At 35.8% G+C, this 5,158-nt stretch overlaps 1 pseudogene; it reads left to right on the top strand.

The window, feature by feature from the left end:
* The first annotated feature begins 3,492 nt into the window (after positions 1 to 3,492).
* LOC134391400 (U6 spliceosomal RNA) lies at positions 3,493 to 3,607 on the top strand (annotated as a pseudogene).
* The last annotated feature ends 1,551 nt before the right edge of the window (positions 3,608 to 5,158 follow it).

Here is a 5,158-nt window from a genome sequence, read left to right as displayed (position 1 = left end):
GGAGAACCATATGAGCCCCGACTTTGTCCCCAAAGCCCACAGCAGTGAAAGTTAGGCCAGCCTTTCTCTCCTGACACTTCTCACCCCATACATCTCCCTTCAAGGCCCGTTCAGCATCTTTTTTGTCTATATCACTCTGTAGTTGCCTGTATCACATAGTAATGATTTATTTGTAGCCTGTGGCCCTTAAAAGCCAGGCGCACATCAGGAGAGTAGTCCTTCAAGGAATATTTTCAGCATGAGTCAGGGAGCGCCTTCCAAGCTGCAGAGAGCAGCCAGCCATCTCCCTCACTGTTGTAGGCTACAGGATTTTAAGCTAGTACTGTTGGATACAGCAGATTTAGAAATCACAGAGCTCTGTAGGAGAGTAGCTCTCTGCTGGTGACGGGACAGTGGTACGAAATAGAAAATCCTGAAGCTTGGACTTGTACACATCAAGGAGCAGATGACAAAAATTAATAATGAATAACCTTTCTTAATCCAAGCTAGTTCTAGCTTTTCTCCTCCCCCCAGCTCTTATGACTCTTATTTAGAAGGTATGGTTATATACCAGGATTGTTCAAGATCCGTTTTTCAGCGTTAACCCTTAAATGTGTTAACTAATCTAACTCACAATAATATTTCTAAATTATAAACTTGATGCTCCCTAAATATCAAATTATATTCACTTTGGCAAAAAACCTCACTGGCTAACTGACTGAACATCTTTAGAGTATTCTGAAGATCAGGCTGGGAACTTACAGTTCATTCAGATGGTGGGGGAACTAGTCATACCAGACATTGAAACAAAATATAAAGCCATAATATGTAAATCACTTTGCACCAGCACAAGAATAGTATAAGTAGAATAAAACTGGTATTGAGAAAACGAGGGTTATTACAAATAAAAATAAAAGTGTCTTGCAGATATAATAACAGAGACATAATAAATCTATGGGAAAGGGAAAGTTATCAAATAACATAGCACTGGAAAAATTTAGAACCTTTCTTTTCCTCCTAAAACAAATACCAGGTACAATAAAGAGTTTCAAAATTTTAAAAATCAAACCGTAGAAAAGCTAAAGTAAAAAAAAATATATATATATATATGTAAAACAACTAGCAGACCAACTTTTTGATCTTAAATATGTTAGAAAACATCATAAAAGGTATTGAGTTTTTGGATCTGTTAACCAATTTGTCTTAGAACATATGTACTTTAAAAAGTAAATAAGGAGGCAGTAAATAGATAGGAAATATGTGGAAAATATAACGAAGTGTTAATTGCGTTATCATATAAGTAGCAGTAGTGATGGTTGTGGTAATAGTAATAGTTGTAAAAGTTAACATATATTGATCACTTAGTACCACTGTTCAAAGATTAGATAGAGAGATAGATACTAATTTAATACACACAACGACCTATGAGGAGGGTAGTATTCTTATTCAGTTTAACAGATGTGAAAACTGAGACACAGAGGATTTAGGTAACTCGCCCAAGACCATGAACTGGGGTAGTTTGGGTACAACCAGGCAATCTACCTATCTGTAGAGACCATGTATTTTAACAATAAATAAATGGACATAGGCCGTAAGTATATAATTCAGCAAGAGAGAAAATTCTAGTATTAGTCATAGTGAAAGGGAAAGCTTAGACGAAGATCCCAAACACCAGACAATAAGCAGTTCTTAAGTTTGATGAAGGAGATATATGCAAAGAATAAGAATAGATCCAGTAACTGTAAACCAGCATGTTCTCATAACTTATCTCATAACTCAGACCTTGGTATAGACTCCTCACGAATTGGGCTGGGCCACATGTGAACTCCTTTTGTACCTCTGGACTAAGACCCAGGCTAAACACAGGCCCCTTTGCACTCTGGTCCCTAGTCTCTGTATCCTATCTCGTATCCAGTCTTGGTCTTTGAAATCCCATGACTTCGTAGTAAGAACAGGCATAGAAATATGAGATCATGGAAAATAAAGAAAAAAAAAAAAACAAGAGGATTTTTTCCTAAGGCTTAGGATAGATTGCTAAAGATACCAGTCCTAGGCCTTCCTAAAAAGGAGGCTGGGGAAGTCAATTGGGGAGGTGGTCCAGGCTTGGAATAATACACCATAGGGAGTTTTGAGACAGAATAGCAATCCAAACAGGAAAAGGAATCTCTGAGTACTAGCAGCAGGGAATAAAGAATTTCTTGGATTCTCAGATCCACCACATCCCCTATCGATGGCCCAATTATATCAGAGGCCTGACTCATATCAACATCTTCCTCAGAGTAAGGGGTGACCTTGAGCTTCCTATTAAGGCCAGAATTAATACATATAACCCATATTTAACTGTGCTGTCTCAAGACTGACATAAGCATGGTGTTGCATACAACACAAATAAGTTCAACTGCCTAAAAGATGTAAAAACTAAGAGAAGTTTTTACTGAAAATCTCTCAGAGAGGCTTAGAGAAGAATTATACTATGTGAACTTGTAAAAATTTCCTAAAATCCACTTTACCTTTTTCTGTTCCCCAGGGTCCCATTTATTAGAGCAACTGCTTTCCTGGAACCTAGCTTCTCTCTCTTCTATCCAGACTGTCTCTCAAATGTGCCAGCACAAATTGGCTTATCTGTCTCCTATTACTCCCCTGACTTTCTGGTTTTTATTTCACAAAAGTCTCCATATCATTTCTAAGGTAAATGAGGTTTCTTCAGTTCTATACAGTTCTACACAACAAAGCCCTGGAAGAAGAGCAGGAAAATGCAGAAACTATCTTAGCATGCAGGATTTAGATAAAGGGTGTAAATATATATATATTTTTTATCTTGGCACAAAAATGTATGGAAACTGTCTAAGCTTACTAGAACTGAAGAAATGCAAAAGGAAAGAACAAGGTATCCCCTCCCCATTAAATTAACACCAACAAAAAGATTTTAATGTGGACACTCAATAAAAAGAAAGGATGCAACGAAACTGATATCCTTGTATGTTGAAGGGTACCATCGTAAATTGGCAAAAACCCTTTTGAAAAACAATTATGCAGTGTAGAGAATAATACAACTATTCATGCCAGTTAGCCCTCCTAGGAATCCATTCTAATGATATAAGGTAAATTATAAAAATATTTTATGCATTTTTAATAAAGGTTTTATGACAAAGAAACTAGAAACAACATAAATGTACAATGCAAATCATTGAATACACTATGGTGCATCCACTATAATAGATTATATTAGTTTGCCTCTGTTTTAATTTGCATTTCTATTATATATTATGTAAAAACTTAGAGGCATGGGAAAATGTACCAGAAGTGAATGTACAAAATGTTTAGGGGTATTAGGATTTATAGGTGATTTTTTGTTGTTGTTCTGTTTCATACATTTTCTGCTGTAATTAAATTACTTTTGTGACAAAAATTTTAATTTAAACAGAAAAAAGTCTTCTCTGACTGCACAAGGTAAAATGAGATTGTTTGAGTGAAACCAATGGCTTTTTATATTAGAATAAAAATTAGACTGAGTGCTCACTTTGGTGGCACATAACTAAAATTGGGATGATACAGAGAAGATTAGCATGGCCCCTGTGTAAGGATGACATGCAAATTCATGTGAACATGTGAAGTGTTCCATATTTTTTTAAAAATTACATTGAGTACTGAAGAAAAGTCAGGATGAATTATCAGTGGCTGAGAGCTCCTGTTCAATTGTATGTGTGCCAGTTTGATGTTTTTGTGGCTTTTGTCTTCCTTTTAGGATCACATGATGCTCTCATAGTTGGTAAGTTTTATGAAGGGTTTGCTGAGGAATTCTAGCATTCTTAACAGTAAGTATCCACTTATAATGCATGAAATGTAAAAAGAGGGATCAATATATCTTATAAATTCAATTAGTAAGAAATAATAAGTTTAGGCAAACTTATGGTGAAATTGGCATCCTTGTATGCATATAGAGTATTCTTCATCAAAGGTTCTATACTATCTTTAAACCATTATGAATTAATAACTATTCTTCAGTGTCAAAATTCTTTATTTTAACGTGACTGGAGAATGCAACTTCCTGTTTGGTTTGTAATCTGGGAATATGCTTCCAGATGGTAGCTGTGCTCACTTGCACAAATTGAAAGCCACAGGACCAGTTTCCTGAGAATAGTTTTGCAACAGAGTTTGCTTCCAAGGGAATTTCTGTTGCAGAGGAGAGACTGTGTCTTATGTCTTACACAAGAAACATGGACAGGGCGGTGGAGAGCTGAAGCCCGGCAGTCCCATTGCTGGTGCTCAGCTACCTGTTGAAAGACTGTTGTTGTACTAAAGGTTACAAAACTTCTCTGCTCACCCCTCAACTATAATTCTGTGGTAGTAAGACATACTCTAAATTAAACCCGGAGTAAAACCGATTTTATATCTACAAGTAAAAGAAAAGAAAACCTTGGCAACCCCTAGTGGGACTACATATTAAGATAGTGTTTAAAACCTACGGGTTATATTTTCCATGCATTTAATTACCATGTTTTACTGCCTAGGTATTTCCCTTGGTATGATCTTTATTTTAGCCATCCTTGTTCTCTGTTGGATAATTCTAAAGTGCAAAAATGGGTAAGTACAGCTATATTCTCCTAGAAAATGTAAATGCTACTTGCCTCCTCTTGAAAGACAAAAGGAAGTAAAAGAAAACCTCCAAAAAAAAAAAATACTACAACGTAAACAGATTTGGTAATTCTTATAAAGAAGGCCCTTGACACATATTATAAACAGAGAAGTATTTACCCTGGAGGAAATATGTATGATACTAAGAACCCTTTTTCAAAAAAGCTTGGCATTTTACGAAGGAATTAAGTTTTACACAAAGAGAAAATAGGCAGAAGGAATTGATAAAAAGGTACTTATGAGGCTGTTGATATCCTAGTTTTGCTGAGACATTGCAGACACTGACCTCTAAACACAGATCCTGTCACACTACTAAAAATTAGACTGTGTGTCCCACTGGCACACCTACCATAGGCTACTGGTACAGAAGAATTGGAACTTTGCATCAGGTATTTAAAAAAAAAAGTTTTATAAATACCATTTACTTTTTAAACTTTCAAAAAACCTTGCAAAGATTAAGATCTAAATAAACATTTTCGACAGGGAAGAGAACATACACAGCTTTTGTACTGGTTGATTCAATTATGACAAAGTCAGTGATGTA

This window comes from Cynocephalus volans, chromosome 11 (assembly GCF_027409185.1).
Source record: "Cynocephalus volans isolate mCynVol1 chromosome 11, mCynVol1.pri, whole genome shotgun sequence".
Lineage (NCBI taxonomy): Eukaryota > Metazoa > Chordata > Mammalia > Dermoptera > Cynocephalidae > Cynocephalus > Cynocephalus volans.
The sequence above is the reverse complement of the archived record's forward strand: the minus strand, read 5'-3'. Positions and strand labels throughout refer to the sequence as shown.